This window comes from Carassius auratus, unplaced genomic scaffold (assembly GCF_003368295.1).
Source record: "Carassius auratus strain Wakin unplaced genomic scaffold, ASM336829v1 scaf_tig00217692, whole genome shotgun sequence".
In the NCBI taxonomy this organism is placed as follows: domain Eukaryota; kingdom Metazoa; phylum Chordata; class Actinopteri; order Cypriniformes; family Cyprinidae; genus Carassius; species Carassius auratus.
This window is the reverse complement of record NW_020529192.1, coordinates 60,001-75,000: the sequence shown is the minus strand read 5'-3', so window position 1 is coordinate 75,000 and position 15,000 is coordinate 60,001. Positions and strand designations below refer to the sequence as shown.

General features: G+C 40.7%; 20 non-coding genes across 20 annotated transcripts; all 20 read left to right on the top strand.

The window, feature by feature from the left end:
* Positions 1-21: 21 nt before the first annotated feature.
* Positions 22-140, top strand: LOC113102164 (5S ribosomal RNA). The gene has a single exon (XR_003290686.1). It is a non-coding gene; the product is annotated as a 5S ribosomal RNA (ribosomal RNA).
* A 517-nt stretch (positions 141-657) lies between these two features.
* Positions 658-776, top strand: LOC113102186 (5S ribosomal RNA). Its single transcript, XR_003290707.1, has one exon. It is a non-coding gene; the product is annotated as a 5S ribosomal RNA (ribosomal RNA).
* Positions 777-1,139: 363 nt separating this feature from the next.
* On the top strand, positions 1,140-1,258 carry LOC113102123 (5S ribosomal RNA). The gene has a single exon (XR_003290651.1). It is a non-coding gene; the product is annotated as a 5S ribosomal RNA (ribosomal RNA).
* A 373-nt stretch (positions 1,259-1,631) lies between these two features.
* Positions 1,632-1,750, top strand: LOC113102102 (5S ribosomal RNA). The gene has a single exon (XR_003290630.1). It is a non-coding gene; the product is annotated as a 5S ribosomal RNA (ribosomal RNA).
* A 926-nt stretch (positions 1,751-2,676) lies between these two features.
* On the top strand, positions 2,677-2,795 carry LOC113102139 (5S ribosomal RNA). The gene has a single exon (XR_003290666.1). It is a non-coding gene; the product is annotated as a 5S ribosomal RNA (ribosomal RNA).
* Positions 2,796-3,724: 929 nt separating this feature from the next.
* Positions 3,725-3,843, top strand: LOC113102179 (5S ribosomal RNA). The gene has a single exon (XR_003290700.1). It is a non-coding gene; the product is annotated as a 5S ribosomal RNA (ribosomal RNA).
* Positions 3,844-4,201: 358 nt separating this feature from the next.
* LOC113102107 (5S ribosomal RNA) lies at positions 4,202-4,320 on the top strand. The gene has a single exon (XR_003290635.1). It is a non-coding gene; the product is annotated as a 5S ribosomal RNA (ribosomal RNA).
* A 373-nt stretch (positions 4,321-4,693) lies between these two features.
* On the top strand, positions 4,694-4,812 carry LOC113102163 (5S ribosomal RNA). The gene has a single exon (XR_003290685.1). It is a non-coding gene; the product is annotated as a 5S ribosomal RNA (ribosomal RNA).
* Positions 4,813-5,586: 774 nt separating this feature from the next.
* Positions 5,587-5,705, top strand: LOC113102177 (5S ribosomal RNA). Its single transcript, XR_003290699.1, has one exon. It is a non-coding gene; the product is annotated as a 5S ribosomal RNA (ribosomal RNA).
* A 359-nt stretch (positions 5,706-6,064) lies between these two features.
* LOC113102195 (5S ribosomal RNA) lies at positions 6,065-6,183 on the top strand. Its single transcript, XR_003290715.1, has one exon. It is a non-coding gene; the product is annotated as a 5S ribosomal RNA (ribosomal RNA).
* Positions 6,184-6,560: 377 nt separating this feature from the next.
* LOC113102161 (5S ribosomal RNA) lies at positions 6,561-6,679 on the top strand. The gene has a single exon (XR_003290684.1). It is a non-coding gene; the product is annotated as a 5S ribosomal RNA (ribosomal RNA).
* Positions 6,680-8,105: 1,426 nt separating this feature from the next.
* Positions 8,106-8,224, top strand: LOC113102138 (5S ribosomal RNA). The gene has a single exon (XR_003290665.1). It is a non-coding gene; the product is annotated as a 5S ribosomal RNA (ribosomal RNA).
* A 511-nt stretch (positions 8,225-8,735) lies between these two features.
* On the top strand, positions 8,736-8,854 carry LOC113102160 (5S ribosomal RNA). The gene has a single exon (XR_003290683.1). It is a non-coding gene; the product is annotated as a 5S ribosomal RNA (ribosomal RNA).
* Positions 8,855-9,359: 505 nt separating this feature from the next.
* Positions 9,360-9,478, top strand: LOC113102159 (5S ribosomal RNA). The gene has a single exon (XR_003290682.1). It is a non-coding gene; the product is annotated as a 5S ribosomal RNA (ribosomal RNA).
* A 1,064-nt stretch (positions 9,479-10,542) lies between these two features.
* Positions 10,543-10,661, top strand: LOC113102158 (5S ribosomal RNA). Its single transcript, XR_003290681.1, has one exon. It is a non-coding gene; the product is annotated as a 5S ribosomal RNA (ribosomal RNA).
* Positions 10,662-12,081: 1,420 nt separating this feature from the next.
* On the top strand, positions 12,082-12,200 carry LOC113102129 (5S ribosomal RNA). The gene has a single exon (XR_003290657.1). It is a non-coding gene; the product is annotated as a 5S ribosomal RNA (ribosomal RNA).
* A 373-nt stretch (positions 12,201-12,573) lies between these two features.
* Positions 12,574-12,692, top strand: LOC113102156 (5S ribosomal RNA). Its single transcript, XR_003290679.1, has one exon. It is a non-coding gene; the product is annotated as a 5S ribosomal RNA (ribosomal RNA).
* Positions 12,693-13,197: 505 nt separating this feature from the next.
* On the top strand, positions 13,198-13,316 carry LOC113102155 (5S ribosomal RNA). Its single transcript, XR_003290678.1, has one exon. It is a non-coding gene; the product is annotated as a 5S ribosomal RNA (ribosomal RNA).
* Positions 13,317-14,383: 1,067 nt separating this feature from the next.
* Positions 14,384-14,502, top strand: LOC113102137 (5S ribosomal RNA). The gene has a single exon (XR_003290664.1). It is a non-coding gene; the product is annotated as a 5S ribosomal RNA (ribosomal RNA).
* A 379-nt stretch (positions 14,503-14,881) lies between these two features.
* On the top strand, positions 14,882-15,000 carry LOC113102154 (5S ribosomal RNA). Its single transcript, XR_003290677.1, has one exon. It is a non-coding gene; the product is annotated as a 5S ribosomal RNA (ribosomal RNA).

The window sequence follows — 15,000 nt, the reverse complement described above, 5'->3', positions numbered from 1 at the left end:
CCTCTCTTTGCAGCAGTCTTCGCTTACGGCCATACCAACCTGGCTATGCCCGATCTCGTCTGATCTCGGAAGCTAAGCAGGTTTGGGCCTGGTTAGTACTTGGATGGGAGACCGCCTGGGAATACCAGGTGCTGTAAGCTTTTTGGACATTTTTCACTTAGTATATAATAATTTTGCCAAAAAATAGAGTCAATGCCCGATCTTTGAATATTAGCAGGTTTGGGCCTGGTTAGTACTTGGATGGGAGACCGCCTGGGAATACCAGGTGCTGTAAGCTTTTTGGACATTTTTCACTTAGTATATAATAATTTTGCCAAAAAATAGAGTCAATGCCCGATCTCTGAATATTAGCAGGTTTGGGCCTGGTTAGTACATGGATGGGAGACTGCCTGGGAATACCAGGTGCTTTAATCTGTTTGGAAAATTTCACGAATTATATAATAATCTTTCATTAAAAAAAAAAAAAAAAAAAAAAAAAAATTGAGTCTATGCCCGATCTCTGAATCTTAGCAGGTTTAGGTCTGGTTAGCACTTTGATGAGAGACTGCCTAGGAATACCAGGTGCTTTAAACTTTTGGGTTTTCTTTCCTACTTATATAATGTACTGGCGATTAGATTGGCTGGTCTTTAAATAGCCCTCTCTTTGCAGCAGTCTTAGCTTGCGGCCATACCAACCTGGCTATGCCCGATCTCGTCTGATCTCGGAAGCTAAGCAGGTTTGGGCCTGGTTAGTACTTGGATGGGAGACCGCCTGGGAATACCAGGTGCTGTAAGCTTTTTGGACATTTTTCACTTAGTATATAATAATTTTGCCAAAAAATAGAGTCAATGCCCGATCTTTGAATATTAGCAGGTTTGGGCCTGGTTAGTACATGGTTGGGAGACTGCCTGGGAATACCAGGTGCTTTAATCTCTTTGGAAAATTTCATGAATTATATAATAATCAGTCATTAAAAAAAAAAAAGAGTCAATGCCCGATCTCTGAATCTTAGCAGGTTTAGGTCTGGTTAGCACTTTGATGAGAGACTGCCTAGGAATACCAGGTGCTTTAAGCTTTTGGGTTTTCTTTCCTACTTATATAATGTACTGGCGATTAGATTGGCTGGTCTTTAAATAGCCCTCTCTTTGCAGCAGTCTTCGCTTACGGCCATACCAACCTGGCTATTCCCGATCTCGTCTGATCTCGGAAGCTAAGCAGGTTTGTGCCTGGTTAGTACTTGGATGGGAGACCGCCTGGGAATACCAGGTGCTGTAAGCTTTTTGGACATTTTTCACTTAATATATAATAATTTTGCCAAAAAATAGAGTCAATGCCCGATCTCTAAATATTAACAGGTTTGGGCCTGGTTAGTACATGGATGGGAGACTGCCTAGGAATACCAGGTGCTTTAATCTTTTTGGAAAATTTCACGAATTATATAATAATCTTTCATTAAAAAAAAAAAAAAAAAAAATTGAGTCTATGCCCGATCTCTGAATCTTAGCAGGTTTAGGTCTGGTTAGCACTTTGATGAGAGACTGCCTAAGAATACCAGGTGCTTTAAACTTTTGGGTTTTCTTTCCTACTTATATAATGTACTGGTGATTAGATTGGCTGGTCTTTAAATAGCCCTCTCTTTGCAGCAGTCTTCGCTTACGGCCATACCAACCTGGCGATGCCCGATCTCGTCTGATCTCGGAAGCTAAGCAGGTTTGGGCCTGGTTAGTACTTGGATGGGAGACCGCCTGGGAATGCCAGGTGCTGTAAGCTATTTGGACATTTTTCACTTAGTATATAATAATTTTGCCAAAAAATAGAGTCAATGCCCGATCTTTGAATATTAGCAGGTTTGGGCCTGGTTAGTACATGGATGGGAGACTGCCTGGGAATACCAGGTGCTGTAAGCTTTTTGGACATTTTTCACTTAGTATATAATAATTTTGCCAAAAAATAGAGTCAATGCCCGATCTCTGAATCTTAGCAGGTTTAGGTCTGGTTAGCACTTTGATGAGAGAATGCCTGGGAATACCAGGTGCTTTAATCTCTTTGGAAAATTTCACGAATTATATAATAATCTTTCATTAAAAAAAAAAAAAAAAAAAAAAAGAGTCAATGCCCGATCTCTGAATCTTAGCAGGTTTAGGTCTGGTTAGCACTTTGATGAGAGACTGCCTAGGAATACCAGGTGCTTTAAAAAAGGAAACAGATGATTCTTCTGCACAATCTGACTTTGCTGCAGCCTGGAATTGAACTACTGGTTTTCGTCTGGTCAGAGGAGAACTGACCCCCCAACTGAGCCTGGTTTCTCCCAAGGTTTTTTTCTCCATTCTGTCACCGATGGAGTTTCCGTTCCTTGCCGCTGTCGCCTCTGGCTTGCTTAGTTGGGGTCACTTCATCTACAGCGATATCATTGACTTGATTGCAAATAAAAACAGACACTATTTCAACTGAACGGAGATGACATAACTGAATTCAATGATGAACTGCCTTTAACTATCATTTTGCATTATTGAGACACTGTTTTCCAAATGAATGTTGTTCAGTGCTTTGACGCAATGTATTTTGTTTAAAGCACTATATAAATAAAGGTGATTGATTGATTGATTTAAGCTTTTGGGTTCTCTTTCCTACTTATATAAAGTACTGGCGATTAGATTGGCTGTTCTTTAAATAGCCCTCTCTTTGCAGCAGTCTTCGCTTACGGCCATACCAACCTGGCGATGCCCGATCTCGTCTGATCTCAGAAGCTAAGCAGGTTTGGGCCTGGTTAGTACTTGGATGGGAGACCGCCTGGGAATACCAGGTGCTGTAAACTTTTTGGACATTTTTCACTTAGTATATAATAATTTTGCCAAAAAAATAGAGTCAATGCCCGATCTCTGAATATTAGCAGGTTTGGGCCTGGTTAGAACATGGATGGGAGACTGCCTGGGAATACCAGGTGCTGTAAGCTTTTTGGACATTTTTCACTTAGTATATAATAATTTTGCCAAAAAATAGAGTCAATGCCGATCTTTGAATATTAGCAGGTTTGGGCCTGGTTAGTACATGGATGGGAGACTGCCTGGGAATACCAGGTGCTTTAATCTCTTTGGAAAATTTCACGAATTATATAATAATCTTTCATTAAAAAAAAAAAAAAAAAAAAAAAAAAGAGTCAATGCCCGATCTCTGAATCTTAGCAGGTTTAGGTCTGGTTAGCACTTTGATGAGAGACTGCCTAGGAATACCAGGTGCTTTAAAACAGGAAACAGATGATTCTTCTGCACAATCTGACTTTGCTGCAGCCTGGAATTGAACTACTGGTTTTCGTCTGGTCAGAGGAGAACTGACCCCCCAACTGAGCCTGGTTTCTCCCAAGGTTTTTTTCTCCATTCTGTCACCGATGGAGTTTCCGTTCCTTGCCGCTGTCGCCTCTGGCTTGCTTAGTTGGGGTCACTTCATCTACAGCGATATCATTGACTTGATTGCAAATAAAAACAGACACTATTTCAACTGAACAGAGATGACATAACTGAATCCAATGATGAACTGCCTTTAACTATCATTTTGCATTATTGAGACACTGTTTTCCAAATGAATGTTGTTCAGTGCTTTGACGCAATGTATTTTGTTTAAAGCACTATATAAATAAAGGTGATTGATTGATTGATTTAAGCTTTTGGGTTTTCTTTCCTACTTATATAATGTACTGGCGATAAGATTGGCTGTTCTTTAAATAGCCCTCTCTTTGCAGCAGTCTTCGCTTACGGCCATACCAACCTGGCGATGCCCGATCTCGTCTGATCTCGGAAGCTAAGCAGGTTTGGGCCTGGTTAGTACTTGGATGGGAGACCGCCTGGGAATACCAGGTGCTGTAAGCTTTTTGGACATTTTTCACTTGGTATATAATAATTTTGCCAAAAAATAGAGTCAATGCCCGATCTCTGAATATTAGCAGGTTTGGGCCTGGTTAGTACATGGATGGGAGACTGCCTGGGAATACCAGGTGCTGTAAGCTTTTTGGACATTTTTCACTTAGTATATAATAATTTTGCCAAAAAATAGAGTCAATGCCCGATCTCTGAATCTTAGCAGGTTTAGGTCTTGTTAGCACTTTGATGAGAGACTGCCTAGAAATACCAGGTGCTTTAAGCTTTTGGGTTTTCTTTCCTACTTATATAATGTACTGGCGATTAGATTGGCTGATCTTTAAATAGCCCTCTCTTTGCAGCAGTCTTCGCTTACGGCCATACCAACCTGGCTATGCCCGATCTCCTCTGATCTCGGAAGCTAAGCAGGTTTGGGCCTGGTTAGTACTTGGATGGGAGACCGACTGGGAATACCAGGTGCTGTAAGCTTTTTGGACATTTTTCACTTAGTATATAATAATTTTGCCAAAAAATAGAGTCAATGCCCGATCTCTGAATATTAGCAGGTTTGGACCTGGTTAGTACATGGATGGGAGACTGCCTGGGAATACCAGGTGCTTTAATCTGTTTGGAAAATTTCACGAATTATATAATAATCTTTCATTAAAAAAAAAAAAAAAAAAAATTGTGTCTATGCCCGATCTCTGAATCTTAGCAGGTTTAGCTCTGGTTAGCACTTTGATGAGAGACTGCCTAGGAATACCAGGTGCTTTAAACTTTTGGGTTTTCTTTCCTACTTATATAATGTACTGGCGATTAGATTGGCTGGTCTTTAAATAGCCCTCTCTTTGCAGCAGTCTTCGCTTACGGCCATACCAACCTGGCTATGCCCGATCTCGTCTGATCTCGGAAGCTAAGCAGGTTTGGGCCTGGTTAGTACTTGGATGGGAGACCGCCTGGGAATACCAGGTGCTGTAAGCTTTTTGGACATTTTTCACTTAGTATATAATAATTTTGCCAAAAAATAGAGTCAATGCCCGATCTTTGAATATTAGCAGGTTTGGGCCTGGTTAGTACTTGGATGGGAGACCGCCTGGGAATACCAGGTGCTGTAAGCTTTTTGGACATTTTTCACTTAGTATATAATAATTTTGCCAAAAAATAGAGTCAATGCCCGATCTCTGAATATTAGCAGGTTTAGGGTCTGGTTAGCACTTTGATGAGAGACTGCCTAGGAATACCAGGTGCTTTAAAACAGGAAACAGATGATTCTTCTGCACAATCTGACTTTGCTGCAGCCTGGAATTGAACTACTGGTTTTCGTCTGGTCAGAGGAGAACTGACCCCCCAACTGAGCCTGGTTTCTCCCAAGGTTTTTTTCTCCATTCTGTCACCGATGGAGTTTCGGTTCCTTGCCGCTGTCGCCTCTGGCTTGCTTAGTTGGGGTCACTTCATCTACAGCGATATCATTGACTTGATTGCAAATAAAAACAGACACTATTTCAACTGAACAGAGATGACATAACTGAATCCAATGATGAACTGCCTTTAACTATCATTTTGCATTATTGAGACACTGTTTTCCAAATTAATGTTGTTCAGTGCTTTGACGCAATGTATTTTGTTTAAAGCACTATATAAATAAAGGTGATTGATTGATTGATTTAAGCTTTTGGGTTTTCTTTCCTACTTATATAATGTACTGGCGATAAGATTGGCTGTTCTTTAAATAGCCCTCTCTTTGCAGCAGTCTTCGCTTACGGCCATACCAACCTGGCGATGCCCGATCTCGTCTGATCTCGGAAGCTAAGCAGGTTTGGGCCTGGTTAGTACTTGGATGGGAGACCGCCTGGGAATACCAGGTGCTGTAAGCTTTTTGGACATTTTTCACTTAGTATATAATAATTTTGCCAAAAAATAGAGTCAATGCCCGATCTCTGAATATTAGCAGGTTTGGGCCTGGTTAGTACATGGATGGGAGACTGCCTGGGAATACCAGGTGCTGTAAGCTTTTTGGACATTTTTCACTTAGTATATAATAATTTTGCCAAAAAAATAGAGTCAATGCCCGATCTCTGAATCTTAGCAGGTTTAGGTCTGGTTAGCACTTTGATGAGAGACTGCCTAGAATTACCAGGTGCTTTAAGCTTTTGGGTTTTCTTTCCTACTTATATAATGTACTGGCGATTAGATTGGCTGGTCTTTAAATAGCCCTCTCTTTGCAGCAGTCTTCGCTTACGGCCATACCAACCTGGCTATGCCTGATCTCGTCTGATCTCGGAAGCTAAGCAGGTTTGGGCCTGGTTAGTACTTGGATGGGAGACCGCCTGGGAATACCAGGTGCTGTAAGCTTTTTGGACATTTTTCACTTAGTATATAATAATTTTGCCAAAAAATAGAGTCAATGCCCGATCTCTGAATATTAACAGGTTTGGGCCTGGTTAGTACATGGATGGGAGACTGCCTGGGAATACCAGGTGCTTTAATCTCTTTGGAAAATTTCACGAATTATATAATAATCTTTCATTAAAAAAAAAAAAAAAAAAAAAAAAAAGAGTCAATGCCCGATCTCTGAATCTTAGCAGGTTTAGGTCTGGTTAGCACTTTGATGAGAGACTGCCTAGGAATACCAGGTGCTTTAAACTTTTGGGTTTTCTTTCCTACTTATATAATGTACTGGCGATTAGATTGGCTGGTCTTTAAATAGCCCTCTCTTTGCAGCAGTCTTCGCTTACGGCCATACCAACCTGGCTATGCCCGATCTCGTCTGATCTCGGAAGCTAAGCAGGTTTGGGCCTGGTTAGTACTTGGATGGGAGACCGCCTGGGAATACCAGGTGCTGTAAGCTTTTTGGACATTTTTCACTTAGTATATAATAATTTTGCCAAAAAATAGAGTCAATGCCCGATCTTTGAATATTAGCAGGTTTGGGCCTGGTTAGTACTTGGATGGGAGACCGCCTGGGAATACCAGGTGCTGTAAGCTTTTTGGACATTTTTCACTTAGTATATAATAATTTGCCAAAAAATAGAGTCAATGCCCGATCTCTGAATATTAGCAGGTTTGGGCCTGGTTAGTACATGGATGGGAGACTGCCTGGGAATACCAGGTGCTGTAAGCTTTTTGGACATTTTTCACTTAGTATATAGTAATTTTGCCAAAAAATAGAGTCAATGCCCGATCTCTGAATCTTAGCAGGTTTAGGTCTGGTTAGCACTTTGATGAGAGACTGCCTGGGAATACCAGGTGCTTTAATCTCTTTGGAAAATTTCACGAATTATATAATAATCTTTCATTAAAAAAAAAAAAAAAAAAAAAAAAAAAAGTCAATGCCCGATCTCTGAATCTTAGCAGGTTTAGGTCTGGTTAGCACTTTGATGAGAGACTGCCTAGGAATACCAGGTGCTTTAAAACAGGAAACAGATGATTCTTCTGCACAATCTGACTTTGCTGCAGCCTGGAATTGAACTACTGGTTTTCGTCTGGTCAGAGGAGAACTGACCCCCCAACTGAGCCTGGTTTCTCCCAAGGTTTTTTTCTCCATTCTGTCACCGATGGAGTTTCGGTTCCTTGCCGCTGTCGCCTCTGGCTTGCTTAGTTGGGGTCACTTCATCTACAGCGATATCATTGACTATTTCACGAATTATATAATAATCTTTCATTAAAAAAAAAAAAAAAAAAAAGAGTCAATGCCCGATCTCTGAATCTTAGCAGGTTTAGGGTCTGGTTAGCACTTTGATGAGAGACTGCCTAGGAATACCAGGTGCTTTAAAACAGGAAACAGATGATTCTTCTGCACAATCTGACTTTGCTGCAGCCTGGAATTGAACTACTGGTTTTCGTCTGGTCAGAGGAGAACTGACCCCCCAACTGAGCCTGGTTTCTCCCAAGGTTTTTTTCTCCATTCTGTCACCGATGGAGTTTCGGTTCCTTGCCGCTGTCGCCTCTGGCTTGCTTAGTTGGGGTCACTTCATCTACAGCGATATCATTGACTTGATTGCAAATAAAAACAGACACTATTTCAACTGAACAGAGATGACATAACTGAATTCAATGATGAACTGCCTTTAACTATCATTTTGCATTATTGAGACACTGTTTTCCAAATGAATGTTGTTCAGTGCTTTGACGCAATGTATTTTGTTTAAAGCACTATATAAATAAAGGTGATTGATTGATTGATTTAAGCTTTTGGGTTTTCTTTCCTACTTATATAAAGTACTGGCGATTAGATTGGCTGTTCTTTAAATAGCCCTCTCTTTGCAGCAGTCTTCGCTTACGGCCATACCAACCTGGCGATGCCCGATCTCGTCTGATCTCAGAAGCTAAGCAGGTTTGGGCCTGGTTAGTACTTGGATGGGAGACCGCCTGGGAATACCAGGTGCTGTAAACTTTTTGGACATTTTTCACTTAGTATATAATAATTTTGCCAAAAAAATAGAGTCAATGCCCGATCTCTGAATATTAGCAGGTTTGGGCCTGGTTACTACATGGATGGGAGACTGCCTGGGAATACCAGGTGCTGTAAGCTTTTTGGACATTTTTCACTTAGTATATAATAATTTTGCCAAAAAATAGAGTCAATGCCCGATCTCTGAATCTTAGCAGGTTTAGGTCTGGTTAGCACTTTGATGAGAGACTGCCTGGGAATACCAGGTGCTTTAATCTCTTTGGAAAATTTCACGAATTATATAATAATCTTTCATTAAAAAAAAAAAAAAAAAAAAAAGAGTCAATGCCCGATCTCTGAATCTTAGCAGGTTTAGGTCTGGTTAGCACTTTGATGAAAGACTGCCTAGGAATACCAGGTTCTTTAAGCTTTTGGGTTTTCTTTCCTACTTATATAATGTACTGGCGATTAGATTGGCTGGTCTTTAAATAGCCCTCTCTTTGCAGCAGTCTTCGCTTACGGCCATACCAACCTGGCTATGCCCGATCTCGTCTGATCTCGGAAGCTAAGCAGGTTTGGGCCTGGTTAGTACTTGGATGGGAGACCGCCTGGGAATACCAGGTGCTGTAAGCTTTTTGGACATTTTTCACTTAGTATATAATAATTTTGCCAAAAAATAGAGTCAATGCCCGATCTTTGAATATTAGCAGGTTTGGGCCTGGTTAGTACTTGGATGGGAGACCGCCTGGGAATACCAGGTGCTGTAAGCTTTTTGGACATTTTTCACTTAGTATATAATAATTTTGCCAAAAAAATAGAGTCAATGACCGATCTCTGAATATTAGCAGGTTTGGGCCTGGTTAGTACATGGATGGGAGACTGCCTGGGAATACCAGGTGCTTTAATCTGTTTGGAAAATTTCACGAATTATATAATAATCTTTCATTAAAAAAAAAAAAAATTGAGTCTATGCCCGATCTCTGAATCTTAGCAGGTTTAGGTCTGGTTAGCACTTTGATGAGAGACTGCCTAGGAATACCAGGTGCTTTAAACTTTTGGGTTTTCTTTCCTACTTATATAATGTACTGGCGATTAGATTGGCTGGTCTTTAAATAGCCCTCTCTTTGCAGCAGTCTTCGCTTACGGCCATACCAACCTGGCTATGCCCGATCTCGTCTGATCTCGGAAGCTAAGCAGGTTTGGGCCTGGTTAGTACTTGGATGGGAGACCGCCTGGGAATACCAGGTGCTGTAAGCTTTTTGGACATTTTTCACTTAGTATATAATAATTTTGCCAAAAAATAGAGTCAATGCCCGATCTTTGAATATTAGCAGGTTTGGGCCTGGTTAGTACTTGGATGGGAGACCGCCTGGGAATACCAGGTGCTGTAAGCTTTTTGGACATTTTTCACTTAGTATATAATAATTTTGCCAAAAAATAGAGTCAATGCCCGATCTTTGAATATTAGCAGGTTTGGGCCTGGTTAGTACTTGGATGGGAGACCGCCTGGGAATACCAGGTGCTGTAAGCTTTTTGGACATTTTTCACTTAGTATATAATAATTTTGCCAAAAAATAGAGTCAATGCCCGATCTCTGAATCTTAGCAGGTTTAGGTCTGGTTAGCACTTTGATGAGAGACTGCCTGGGAATACCAGGTGCTTTAATCTCTTTGGAAAATTTCACGAATTATATAATAATCTTTCATTAAAAAAAAAAAAAAAAAAAAAAAAAAGTCAATGCCCGATCTCTGAATCTTAGCAGGTTTAGGTCTGGTTAGCACTTTGATGAGAGACTGCCTAGGAATACCAGGTGCTTTAAAACAGGAAACAGATGATTCTTCTGCACAATCTGACTTTGCTGCAGCCTGGAATTGAACTACTGGTTTTCGTCTGGTCAGAGGAGAACTGACCCCCCAACTGAGCCTGGTTTCTCCCAAGGTTTTTTTCTCCATTCTGTCACCGATGGAGTTTCGGTTCCTTGCCGCTGTCGCCTCTGGCTTGCTTAGTTGGGGTCACTTCATCTACAGCGATATCATTGACTTGATTGCAAATAAAAACAGACACTATTTCAACTGAACAGAGATGACATAACTGAATTCAATGATGAACTGCCTTTAACTATCATTTTGCATTATTGAGACACTGTTTTCCAAATGAATGTTGTTCAGTGCTTTGACGCAATGTATTTTGTTTAAAGCACTATATAAATAAAGGTGATTGATTGATTGATTTAAGCTTTTGGGTTCTCTTTCCTACTTATATAAAGTACTGGCGATTAGATTGGCTGTTCTTTAAATAGCCCTCTCTTTGCAGCAGTCTTCGCTTACGGCCATACCAACCTGGCTATGCCCGATCTCGTCTGATCTCGGAAGCTAAGCAGGTTTGGGCCTGGTTAGTACTTGGATGGGAGACCGCCTGGGAATACCAGGTGCTGTAAGCTTTTTGGACATTTTTCACTTAGTATATAATAATTTTGCCAAAAAATAGAGTCAATGCCGATCTTTGAATATTAGCAGGTTTGGGCCTGGTTAGTACTTGGATGGGAGACCGCCTGGGAATACCAGGTGCTGTAAGCTTTTTGGACATTTTTCACTTAGTATATAATAATTTTGCCAAAAAATAGAGTCAATGCCCGATCTCTGAATATTAGCAGGTTTGGGCCTGGTTAGTACATGGATGGGAGACTTCCTGGGAATACCAGGTGCTGTAAGCTTTTTGGACATTTTTCACTTAGTATATAATAATTTTGCCAAAAAATAGAGTCAATGCCCGATCTCTGAATCTTAGCAGGTTTAGGTCTGGTTAGCACTTTGATGAGAGACTGCCTGGGAATACCAGGTGCTTTAATCTCTTTGGAAAATTTCACGAATTATATAATAATCTTTCATTAAAAAAAAAAAAAAAAAAAAGAGTCAATGCCCGATCTCTGAATCTTAGCAGGTTTAGGTCTGGTTAGCACTTTGATGAGAGACTGCCTAGGAATACCAGGTGCTTTAAAACAGGAAACAGATGATTCTTCTGCACAATCTGACTTTGCTGCAGCCTGGAATTGAACTACTGGTTTTCGTCTGGTCAGAGGAGAACTGACCCCCCAACTGAGCCTGGTTTCTCCCAAGGTTTTTTTCTCCATTCTGTCACCGATGGAGTTTCGGTTCCTTGCCGCTGTCGCCTCTGGCTTGCTTAGTTGGGGTCACTTCATCTACAGCGATATCATTGACTATTTCACGAATTATATAATAATCTTTCATTAAAAAAAAAAAAAAAAAAAGAGTCAATGCCCGATCTCTGAATCTTAGCAGGTTTAGGGTCTGGTTAGCACTTTGATGAGAGACTGCCTAGGAATACCAGGTGCTTTAAAACAGGAAACAGATGATTCTTCTGCACAATCTGACTTTGCTGCAGCCTGGAATTGAACTACTGGTTTTCGTCTGGTCAGAGGAGAACTGACCCCCCCAACTGAGCCTGGTTTCTCCCAAGGTTTTTTTCTCCATTCTGTCACCGATGGAGTTTCGGTTCCTTGCCGCTGTCGCCTCTGGCTTGCTTAGTTGGGGTCACTTCATCTACAGCGATATCATTGACTTGATTGCAAATAAAAACAGACACTATTTCAACTGAACAGAGATGACATAACTGAATTCAATGATGAACTGCCTTTAACTATCATTTTGCATTATTGAGACACTGTTTTCCAAATGAATGTTGTTCAGTGCTTTGACGCAATGTATTTTGTTTAAAGCACTATATAAATAAAGGTGATTGATTGATTGATTTAAGCTTTTGGGTTTTCTTTCCTACTTATATAAAGTACTGGCGATTAGATTGGCTGTTCTTTAAATAGCCCTCTCTTTGCAGCAGTCTTCGCTTACGGCCATACCAACCTGGCGATGCCCGATCTCGTCTGATCTCAGAAGCTAAGCAGGTTTGGGCCTGGTTAGTACTTGGATGGGAGACCGCCTGGGAATACCGGGTGCTGTAAGCTTTTTGGACATTTTTCACTTAGTATATAATAATTTTGCCAAAAAATAGAGTCAATGCCCGATCTCTGAATCTTAGCAGGTTTAGGTCTGGTTAGCACTTTGATGAGAGACTGCCTGGGAATACCAGGTGCTTTAATCACTTTGGAAAATTTCACGAATTATATAATAATCTTTCATTAAAAAAAAAAAAAAAAAAAAAAGAGTCAATGCCCGATCTCTGAATCTTAGCAGGTTTAGGTCTGGTTAGCACTTTGATGAAAGACTGCCTAGGAATACCAGGTTCTTTAAGCTTTTGGGTTTTCTTTCCTACTTATATAATGTACTGGCGATTAGATTGGCTGGTCTTTAAATAGCCCTCTCTTTGCAGCAGTCTTCGCTTACGGCCATACCAACCTGGCTATGCCCGATCTCGTCTGATCTCGGAAGCTAAGCAGGTTTGGGCCTGGTTAGTACTTGGATGGGAGACCGCCTGGGAATACCAGGTGCTGTAAGCTTTTTGGACATTTTTCACTTAGTATATAATAATTTTGCCAAAAAATAGAGTCAATGCCCATTCTTTGAATATTAGCAGGTTTGGGCCTGGTTAGTACTTGGATGGGAGACCGCCTGGGAATACCAGGTGCTGTAAGCTTTTTGGACATTTTTCACTTAGTATATAATAATTTTGCCAAAAAATAGAGTCAATGACCGATCTCTGAATATTAGCAGGTTTGGGCCTGGTTAGTACATGGATGGGAGACTGCCTGGGAATACCAGGTGCTTTAATCTGTTTGGAAAATTTCACGAATTATATAATAATCTTTCATTAAAAAAAAAAAAAAATTGAGTCTATGCCCGATCTCTGAATCTTAGCAGGTTTAGGTCTGGTTAGCACTTTGATGAGAGACTGCCTAGGAATACCAGGTGCTTTAAACTTTTGGGTTTTCTTTCCTACTTATATAATGTACTGGCGATTAGATTGGCTGGTCTTTAAATAGCCCTCTCTTTGCAGCAGCCTTCGCTTACGGCCATACCAACCTGGCTATGCCCGATCTCGTCTGATCTCGGAAGCTAAGCAGGTTTGGGCCTGGTTAGTACTTGGATGGGAGACCGCCTGGGAATACCAGGTGCTGTAAGCTTTTTGGACATTTTTCACTTAGTATATAATAATTTTGCCAAAAAATAGAGTCAATGCCCGATCTTTGAATATTAGCAGGTTTGGGCCTGGTTAGTACTTGGATGGGAGACCGCCTGGGAATACCAGGTGCTGTAAGCTTTTTGGACATTTTTCACTTAGTATATAATAATTTTGCCAAAAAATAGAGTCAATGCCCGATCTTTGAATATTAGCAGGTTTGGGCCTGGTTAGTACTTGGATGGGAGACCGCCTGGGAATACCAGGTGCTGTAAGCTTTTTGGACATTTTTCACTTAGTATATAATAATTTTGCCAAAAAATAGAGTCAATGCCCGATCTCTGAATCTTAGCAGGTTTAGGTCTGGTTAGCACTTTGATGAGAGACTGCCTGGGAATACCAGGTGCTTTAATCTCTTTGGAAAATTTCACGAATTATATAATAATCTTTCATTAAAAAAAAAAAAAAAAAAAAAAAAAAAAAGTCAATGCCCGATCTCTGAATCTTAGCAGGTTTAGGTCTGGTTAGCACTTTGATGAGAGACTGCCTAGGAATACCAGGTGCTTTAAAACAGGAAACAGATGATTCTTCTGCACAATCTGACTTTGCTGCAGCCTGGAATTGAACTACTGGTTTTCGTCTGGTCAGAGGAGAACTGACCCCCCAACTGAGCCTGGTTTCTCCCAAGGTTTTTTTCTCCATTCTGTCACCGATGGAGTTTCGGTTCCTTGCCGCTGTCGCCTCTGGCTTGCTTAGTTGGGGTCACTTCATCTACAGCGATATCATTGACTTGATTGCAAATAAAAACAGACACTATTTCAACTGAACAGAGATGACATAACTGAATTCAATGATGAACTGCCTTTAACTATCATTTTGCATTATTGAGACACTGTTTTCCAAATGAATGTTGTTCAGTGCTTTGACGCAATGTATTTTGTTTAAAGCACTATATAAATAAAGGTGATTGATTGATTGATTTAAGCTTTTGGGTTCTCTTTCCTACTTATATAAAGTACTGGCGATTAGATTGGCTGTTCTTTAAATAGCCCTCTCTTTGCAGCAGTCTTCGCTTACGGCCATACCAACCTGGCGATGCCCGATCTCGTCTGATCTCAGAAGCTAAGCAGGTTTGGGCCTGGTTAGTACTTGGATGGGAGACCGCCTGGGAATACCAGGTGCTGTAAACTTTTTGGACATTTTTCACTTAGTATATAATAATTTTGCCAAAAAAATAGAGTCAATGCCCGATCTCTGAATATTAACAGGTTTGGGCCTGGTTAGTACATGGATGGGAGACTGCCTGGGAATACCAGGTGCTTTAATCTCTTTGGAAAATTTCACGAATTATATAATAATCTTTCATTAAAAAAAAAAAAAAAAAAAAAAAAAAAGAGTCAATGCCCGATCTCTGAATCTTAGCAGGTTTAGGTCTGGTTAGCACTTTGATGAGAGACTGCCTAGGAATACCAGGTGCTTTAAACTTTTGGGTTTTCTTTCCTACTTATATAATGTACTGGCGATTAGATTGGCTGGTCTTTAAATAGCCCTCTCTTTGCAGCAGTCTTCGCTTACGGCCATACCAACCTGGCTATGCCCGATCTCGTCTGATCTCGGAAGCTAAGCAGGTTTGGGCCTGGTTAGTACTTGGATGGGAGACCGCCTGGGAATACCAGGTGCTGTAAGCT